Genomic DNA, 9840 nt, shown 5'->3' with positions numbered 1-9840 from the left:
GCTGAGGGACACTGATAGGCACATACTCAATAAGCACATAAATTTCTACCTAAAGAACAACTGAGAATTAGTAACAGATGACAGTCCCAGCAGAATCAAGCCATCATAGGTTTTTTCCCATGTTCTTTAGGATAAAGGCATCAGTGGACAGTGAATAACTGAATCTTCTGCCAACTAGGAACTTGATCATTTACAGACATTGTTCAGTCCAGGGATCAGTGGGTATTCTGGATTTACACTGTTGTATGCAAACCAGCGATGACTGAAATTAAATTTGTTAACTCCAATTTAAACATACAGTATCAAGAGGAAGATGCAGCAGACTTTCATTTCACTACTGAAAATGACTGTATGGTCCACTCCCACTTTTGAACAAACTGAGTCTATGAAAAGCAAGATCTGGTCCATCTGTTAAAATGACAAACTTTGCTTTATGGAGTACCAGAAATACATGTGAATGCAAAACTTCTTCCTTGAACCCTTTTACAGGCAGAAAGATGAGAGGTCTGCATCAGCTTGTAAACTGAATCCAGCAATCTTTTGAAAAAGCTTTTGATGGTATTAATCCTGAAAAAACCCCTTAGGGGCATTCAACAAGTCCCCTTTCAATGCATATGGTTAACAGGTGCATGACCAACTGCTCTTCAAGGAGTGTTGGGAAGCACTGGCTTTCTGATTTCCATCAAAAACACAAACTGATGTCAGAGAACATGAGATAAACAAGTATCATTCATCCATTTTTATTTAATACAGGGGTTTTATAAATAGGTATTTCCCTAATAAAAAGCCTAATGGTAAACAGGAAAGTGTGCAAACAAGTGAGTATTTTTGCTACACTTGTATCACAGCATACCCTGGACTTCATAAACTTTCCCTTCTGTCATGGGAAAGCTGCAGAACTTTGTGATTCAGTTACTACTTTCAGTGCTTATGTCACACTTAGAAATGTAATTACATTTTTTATTCAAGTAAATGACATTTAGAAGTGGCATTTGGATCGCAAAGTGCTGCTGGTAAAAATGCATCACGAACACAAATTAAAGCAGGCGGCAGTTTAAAATAGATCTTTCCACCCCCTCCCTGCCCCCTCTGAAATTCTTCAGAAAGCAAAGAACAATTAAATTAATAATACGCTGGTGGGAAGAGTAAAATAAACCCATGGATTTTTAAACCTAATCCATTCCCTGGGCTATGGACACAATTCATCCTGTTCCTTAGGAGGCAGTGACGACCCATGGGTGCTGGGACCAGCTGCTGGGCCCACATCTGTTTTAAGACTGACCATGAGCATCACCATGAAGACAGGAAAGCCTGACTCTTCTCCCACGCAGAAATTTGGACAAACAGGGGCTGAACAATGCTGGAGGAGGAGCTGATAACAGTGTTTCTCTTACAATGCAAGCAGTACACCGTGTTTTCTTTTCACGCCACATCAGCTTCCTGCTAGTGCCAAACCTTAAACTTTCCTCCCTGCAAAGTCAGCAGGAGAGACAGGCAGAACATGAAAACCAACAAAATAGGCCAGAAAAAAAGATGAGTAAGAGACATCTGCAACATTTGCTTCTTTCCCAAGTAACTCAAGAAGAATCTCTGAAGGATTTGCTTCACATCTGACTCCCTCACAACATTTTGGAGGTTGCCACCTTAAAAATGTGTAATTGATGAAATGCAAAATGTTAACAGAACAGCTTGGGAACTAGCAGGCAGCAATGTGCACATTGCTGAAGCATGATTCAATATTCCAGCATGTCTGATGGCACGTTCACCCTTTTACTTCCTTCCTCCCTCCCTGCAACAAGGCCATGTGGCAGATAACAGAGCATCTTCCAAGATTAAAATCTGACCATGTGGGTTTTTTTCAGGACATTCTTCTTCACCGTTGTTTTGGTACTGAAAGCAGGACACAGTGCTTGTCACCATAAAGTGGTCAAGTTTCATACTCCCATCACACAAGTGTTCCTAGTTCTTGAAAAGTAGGTATCCCCTCATACAAAGAGGGAGACAGAATGTAGGTCCTCCCTGTTCCAGCCCTTCTGCTGCCTATCTGTACCCCTCCTTCTCCCTCCTCTGCTGGATCCAAGTTAGGAAGAGAGACTTCTCCACTGAGACACAAGGCTGAGCATGGAGTTCCAAGTCTGCCTGTGTTCAGTGTGTGCCTGCAGAGTTGTCTTCACAGTTGCACATTTCTTCTTCCAGATTATGTACTATCAGTACCAAGGTATGTTATAGAATAGCCTAAGTCCCTCTTTTAAGCAAAGACAAGCAAACTTACCCTGATAGAACAGGCACCAGCATGATGCACAGATGCACACACGTGCACATACACCTCAACGGAATGAACCAAGGAGACATAGAAGAAAAGCTATTCATTATACAAATTCAATACCTACAAAAGAGTACATCCCAGCACAGCTTAGAACAAAGGAACATGCTTTTTGATGTGGTGCCAAACAATTAAAAATTCTTTGATTTTCCAGTTACTATCAGTGCTGCACCCAAAAAAAACTAAAAATACTGAAAACAGAACAAACATACACCAAGATATGTGGGACGCTCTGCTTAATACAGTAACTATTTCATTACAAAACCCTTTCTTTACAGAGCACAGCAATGTCAACTTGTTAAGCAACCCTTCACCTGTTCTAACAGACAGCCAGAGATGAAGATCTCTACTTGGTATAATAAGAAAAAGATAATAATTTACAGCAAAGATGGTAATCATCAGTGACTTATCAAAAGTTCGACTTCGTTTGCTGATCAGATCTCAACTTCTACTCCAACACAAAAACACACCAGAATTCCAGCCCCAAACCATAACTGGAATCACATCATTACCTAGAAAATGGACTAGTCTTGGTAGCACTGAGGCTCATCACTTGCAAGAAAGGTTTTATTTACACAGCTGTCCTGTGTAGGGGTACCAAGTGCTCTCTCAGCCTTTGGAACTCTTTCCAGAAAAAAACCCAGAGCATAAGGGCTGACAGCCTTCTTCAGACTCCCTGATCATCCACATGACCTGAACTGCTGGTGTTAATATACCTATCCAGTTGTGACACTTACTTATTCCTACTGTGCAGCAACAACTCTTACCTACTGTGTGATTATCTAAAATATACCCTACTAGAGTTCCTGTTCCAAAATCAATTTTCAGCTATATAATCAAGATATTAATGCATGCCATAGCCTGCACAAACCATTTCCCTCTCTACAAACACCTACAAGTACAAAAGGAAAGTTCAGTTCTTGATTTCCTGTATAATTCAACTTCCTTTTTAAGGCACAGGGTACTTCATCCAGGACCTTCAGATGAATAAAGTTTAGCTACGCTTCCATTTAAATCAGAAAAAACAGGGGAGAAGCCTTCTAAGAATTTGCAGTCCAGAATACTGAACCAGAAATATGTGAAAAGCATTTCATGCCATAAAAAACATGTAGCTCTCTAAAATTCTTATTCTTAAGTACGAATAAAATAAAAATAAAATAAAATAACCTTCTCTTAAAAGAAGAAGCCTCTGAAATCTCTGCTACTGCTTTTTTTTAATGTGGAAAAAAAATCCATTCTCATTCAGAATTGCTATTTAATGTCTGTGCACTTCAAACGGAACTTACATAAATGCACTAAATCTATTATTTGAACAAAGGCCACTCTAAGGATTTCTATTATGCCTGCTGCAGAGTTCCATGTTGAGTCATCCCTAATGCCATTCATCTTTGTTTATGATTTATCTATTTCCAAACACAATTCTCAAAATGGTTTTCTTTTTTTTTTTTCTGTGCTGAATCCAAACTGACAGAGTAAAGGAAATACTAGAAAAGTGAATCTTGGTTATGGGGAAAAAAAGGTTGAAGCCTTACTTAGCAATAACAATTATTTTCCTCCATTTTAAAAGTCTTGCTTGCTAGACAGAACAAGACACACACCTACCACCTAACCCTCTGAGCCTGCAGAGTCATTAGGTGCTCATGAGGCTGTTGATATCACAGCCAGCATCCCTCCTGGTCTCTCCAGAGGTCCAGTGGCATCTGCCCCCTCCTCAGGGCTCTCCAGTGTGGGAAGTGCCACTGGCCCTGCCTGGATGTGAGCCTGATCCCCTGGCAGCACAGGCACCAGGGTCACTGCCACCCCAGAAGAGCAGGACCTTTTTGAGCCTGCCACCTGTTGCCCCGAAGGAAGGGACTGCTAGGCTCTGTGACTCCAGCACAACCTGCAGCAGTGGCCACCGTGACACCACCAGAGGAGGGGTGCAAGTGGCGAAGTAGAGGAGCTCCCCACTGCACGAGGAGAGAGGAAAGGTATCTGGACTGCAGAAGAGTGAATGCTAACAGAAAATGGTGTGGGAAAGATCTCAATGTGATCTGCATAGAGGAAAACAAGCTGCATATCAGCCCCCACAGGCAGCGTTCCCGGGACACAGCCCCACTGGATGGCCCTGGGTGACTCCCCAGCCAGCTCATTCCTAAACAGCAGTTTGACACTGGAGGTGTCCTTTGCTGAAGTGCTGTAGCTTCACAGAGAAAGCACAAGAAATGCCAGCCCACTGGTAAGCACACACTAGAGGACAGTCCAAAGAATTTGAAGTTTCTACCTGTTGCTAAACAATTATTCCAAGTGACAGCCAGGAAAACAGCAAGATCAAGTAACCCAAGTAACTTCTAATGCACAGCTGGTATTGTTACAGACATTTGGATGCAAGACAAGTTGCAAGCAAAGCACTCTAGACATTAGTTGCAGGGACCAAGAGACCACAGCTTGCTGACATCTCTGCACTTGCACAAACTGTCTAAAAACAGGACAGTTATGTGGCAAGGTCTACATATAATAAAAATCATGCAGCCCTGTAAATTATGGTGAAGTGTGACCCTGCATATCAAGCTTTTCTGGAGGGGCTGGCACCTAGCAGAGGCACAACTTACTTTGACTTTTAAACTGACAAAATTAAATATAGAGTACTGGTTTCTACCATGGAAACTGGCAGTATAATTTTTAAAATTTTGCATTTATATGAAGTCCCCTGTTTTTAAGGCCTCAGCCTTTGGCAAGCATATTACTGCTGAAATCCATACACAGGAAGTGACAGAAAATGAAAACAGAATTGAAGGATAGTAAACATATCTGCAGGTTGCTCTGGGAAAAACATGACAGGCACACACATGGTGAGGTGCTGTGCTCAGCAGAAAATGGGGAAAGTGGGTAGGAAAATGGGTTGGGCTTCTCTTTGTCATACAGGCAGACTTGTAGCAAATATTTATGTTTGCAGAAAGACTGATTTTGCACAAACTTGGCAATTAAAACCCTGCTAACACTTCGAGAGAGGTGATTCTGCTCCTCTACTCCACTTTCATGAGACACCACCTGGAGTACTGCATACAGCTCTGGGCCCCCAGCATAAGAAGGATATGGACCTGATAGAGCAAGTCCAGAGGAGGCCACTGAAGATGGTTAGGAGGCTGAAGCTCCTCTCCTATGAGGACAGGCTAAGAGGGGTGGGATTGTTCAGTCTGGAGAAGAGAAGGCTCCTGGCAGACCTTATAGCACCTTCCAGTACCTAAAGGGGCCACCAAGAGAGCTGGAGAGGGGCTTTTTACAAGGGCATGTAGTGAGGAGATGAGAGGGAAGGGCTTTACACTGAAAGAGGGTAGGTTTAGATTAGCCATTAGGAAGAAAGTCTCTACTACGAGGGTGGTGAGGCATTGGAACACATTGCCCAGAGAAGCTGTGGATGCCTCACCCCTGAAAGTGTTCAAGGCCAGGTTGGATGGGGCTTTGAACAACCTGGTCTAGTGGAACGTGTCCCTGCCCATGGCAGAGGACTAGAACTAGATGATCTGTAAGATCCTTCCAACCCAAACCATTCTATGAATCTGTGATTTCCCTGGTGGCAGCTGACCTGCAGGCAGTGCCAAGCGCCTTGCCTTGATAATTATTTGCTGCACAGATGTGAGGGCTGACCTTGATGCCAGTCAAAGCCTCATGCACATCACACCATATCAAGGCACTGGTTTGATGCTAAGCCACATATTTCTCACTTTCATAGCATCATTTACGCAACATGACCACCCTGCCCTGGAAATATAAATGCTAAATATTCAAAATATGTGTTAAACCTTAGCAACGTATTATGGACAAGGAATCTGAGATAGGAACTTTCTGAAAACCACATGCAGAACTAGCAAAAGGACCAGAGACTGAGCATATACAGCCACATCATCCCGTATTTTTAGCCCTCCACTTTGATACAATATAGCTCCAATAAGCAACACAAGTCTTCTGCTTAGTCTACAGCCTTCCCATCAGAGAAATATTTGTTTAAAGAGAAGCGTGGGCAGCACAAGTTGCCTTGCTTGACACGTCCCTCTGCATGGCTATTAGTGTCAGTGGTATCTGCTCACACTGGTGACAAGGGCACAGGAGCTAGAGACACGCCTCCTCTCTTTGTCAGCACCTCTCCACGGGCTACTGAAAAATCCCACACATTTGTACCTGGATCCTGAGGATGCCAAAAAAATACAGTATCACTCCTCAGCAGTGAAAAAACGGGAAGAAGCTTCAAGCACAGAGAAAGGCTGAAAAGAAACTAAAAGCTGCTGACTTAAAAATTTCTCAGAAAATTAATGAAGTAGCCTGCAGAAGTGTTGAAGTATTGGGCTCACTGGAGCCCTCTCAAGAAGTGGACAGTAGTACCCTTATTTCCTTTTTGTCCTCATTTATCCTGCAGCACAACTGTGACATGCTTTTCTATGATCAGGCAACAGAGTCCGACCATGAGTTATACTGCTCATGGGAAAAAAACAAACTTTCCATCAAACCAAATCCTGTAACATACAAACTAAAGTTTCTCTAGCACCTCAGAATTAGTACAAGACCCCTAGTGACAAACTCCATTCTTAAGACTGTCAGTGACTGCTTATACATTGTTGTGGCTGAAGTATCATAGAATCACAGAATCACAGAATTTTAGAGGTTGGAATGGACCTTACAGATCATGTAGTCCCAACCCCTCCTGCCATGGGCAGGGACACCTCCCCACTAGACCAGGTTGCTCAAGGCCTCATCCAACATGGCTTTGAACACTGCCAGGGTTGGGGCTTCTACTAAATCCATGGGCAACCTGTGCCAGTGTCTCATCACCACATGAGTCCTGACTTTTTTCTACCATGAAACACTGACATTTTCACTAATAAACAGTTATCCCTCTGTCTTTCTGGAAGGTACAACATTGTCGTGTCTGATCCACAACACTGCAACCATGCACTGAGGAACTGGTGTTTGCCATGCTGGGAATCCCAGCAACCAAGCACATGGGCAAAGTTCTCTGTTACTGCTACACACCGGCACTGTGCCAGCTGTATTACCCTGGGAGTGCAGAGAGGATGCTGTATGTTCACCACACCTTCCCAAATCCCCTCAAAGAAGAAAACAGATCCTGAAGAGATTGAGGATCAGATGTCAGACAGCAACTCAGATTACAGTTTGAGTTTAAAGAGCACTAGAACTCTTTTAGAAGTCAAATTGACTGAATAAAAATGCATTATAATATAACTTATGTGGCCCAATGGTAATTAAAAAAAATCATTTCACAGCCTAAAACAAGAGAAGATTAAGAAGCTCCTTAAGGTAAACTTTATGCCATTCTAATCACACCCACATTTAGTTATGCGAGTGTAATGAAAGCAGTGTAATTACATGACCTTTTGACTCCTGAGCACTGGTTATTTCCTGTGTTTTCAAAACAACTAAATTATAACCATACTCATCTCTCCTAGGACAGTTTGGCACTGTGACTCGCACAGTTCAGCTGCACAGGGTCAGGAGGTGCAACATAGAGGTATTTCTGAAATCTCAAACTCATTTGCCTGGGTAATCATGCAACATCAATCATTTCCAAACAGTAACTCAAGAAAAACTGCATCCATTGGTGAAAAATCATTTAATGTTTGGTGTCATATCCGTGATACACAGAATATGAGGATTCAGCCTGGCAGCTGTATCTAAGGAACAAGGTAGACAGAAAGTCTCGATGCTGAACAGGAACTCAACACAATCTAGGCAGGCAACATATTCCAAACAGGTAAACAAAATTAAAATAAATATCCAAAAATGGCAAAAGATCTCAGAGCTAGAAAAAATTAAATATTTTTTTCAGAATTCCAAATCCAACTACAGATGCTTATCCATAAAAGCACTTAGATTTAAATGCTGACCAGCATTTTCATGCTGGTTTTGCCCTTCAAAATGAATTCTAACACCCTTCACCTGATATGAAAAATGGCAGGTTTTCCTCTTACTGTATGGTGACCCCTTCAGTTTCTAGTTAAATTACGTCTACCAGTAATGAAGTGAAATTATTAAAGGAGCAAACTTCAGTGACTACAAAGGAGTTTTCTGAGCCTCTGATTGCTTCCTGATTCACACACTTTGCCTCTTTGTTTTATCACTTGTTGAAACTGGAGTGGGCCAAAGGATGGAAGTGGGAATAACTGTACTTATACATATGGAGCAGTTAGCATTCTGCTAGCTTACGCTCACTTACTAAATACCACAGAAATCTGGTTCTTTCTCCACTGCAGAAAATGAAAGTATAAGCTGAATACAGTTTGTGCCGCTCCTCCAAAAAGAAAACAAGTTGTTTTAGTATGAAAAACAATGCAAAATGAGAGCTGGATTGGAAACCATCAAAGCAGAAATGTATTGTAGAATGCACAGCAGAAAAGCGAGAGGACAGGGCATGGCATCCTCAGTCTAAAAGACAACTTCCCAGTGACATAAGCGATCATTGAATCACAGTATCATTTAGGTTGGAAAAGACCTTTGAGTCCAGCTATTAACACAGCACTGCCAAATCCACCACTAAACCATGTCCCCAAGTGTCACATCTATAGGTCTTTTAAATACTTCTAGGGATGGTGACTCCATCACTTCCCTGAACAGCCTGTTCCAAAGCCTGAACATCCCTTCTGTAAAGAAATTTTTCCTCATAGCCTATCTAAACCTCTCCTGGTGTGACTTGAGGCCATTTCCTCTTGTCCTAATCACTTGTTACTTGGGAGAAGAGACTGACACACACACACACACCTTGCTATAACCTCCTCTCAAGTATTTGTAGAGGGCAATAAGGTCTCCTCTGAGCCTCCTTTTCTCCAGGCTAAAAACCCTACCACCTTCAGACACTGCTCATAGGACTTACGTTCCAGACCCTTCACCAGCTTCATTGCCTCCCTCTGGACATGCTCCAGCTCCTCAGTGTCTTTCTTGCAGTGAGGGGCCCAGAACTGAACACAGGATTTGAGGTGTGACCGCATCAGTGCTGAGTACAGGGGGATGATCACTGTTCTGGTCCTGCTGGAGACACTATTTCTGATATAAGCCAGGATGCCATTGGCCCTTTTGGCCACCTGGGCACACTGCTGGCTCGTCTTGAGTCATGCCCGACACAGAGGACACTACCTCCAGCTGGCAGGTAGGTCAGGAGGGGTGTGTGTCCTTCTTCCTGAGTCTTCCTGAATCACACAGAATCATAGAATCAACCAGCTTGGAAGAGACCACATCTGCATTTAGGAATTCTTTTTTCCCCTAAACCTTCACTTTTCTGATGGGAATAGAAGCCAGCCTGCAAGACTTAAATTCATCTTCCACACCGGAAAGAAAAAAATTCAATTTAAACCCCCCAACCAAACAGCTAAACCACAGATGAACATCCGATGTGAAAATGACACGCGCTGTTGTTTTACAGCCACGACGATCTCCACGCAGGTTAGCGCTAAGAGCGCTGACTCTGTCCTCGGACACAGCAGTTCCCGAAGCAAACCCAGACCCACCTCGCACCCCCCGAACCGCACGGC

This window comes from Acanthisitta chloris, unplaced genomic scaffold (genome assembly GCF_000695815.1).
Source record: "Acanthisitta chloris isolate BGI_N310 unplaced genomic scaffold, ASM69581v1 scaffold5483, whole genome shotgun sequence".
NCBI classification, from domain to species: domain Eukaryota; kingdom Metazoa; phylum Chordata; class Aves; order Passeriformes; family Acanthisittidae; genus Acanthisitta; species Acanthisitta chloris.
Note: the sequence above shows the minus strand (reverse complement) of the source record.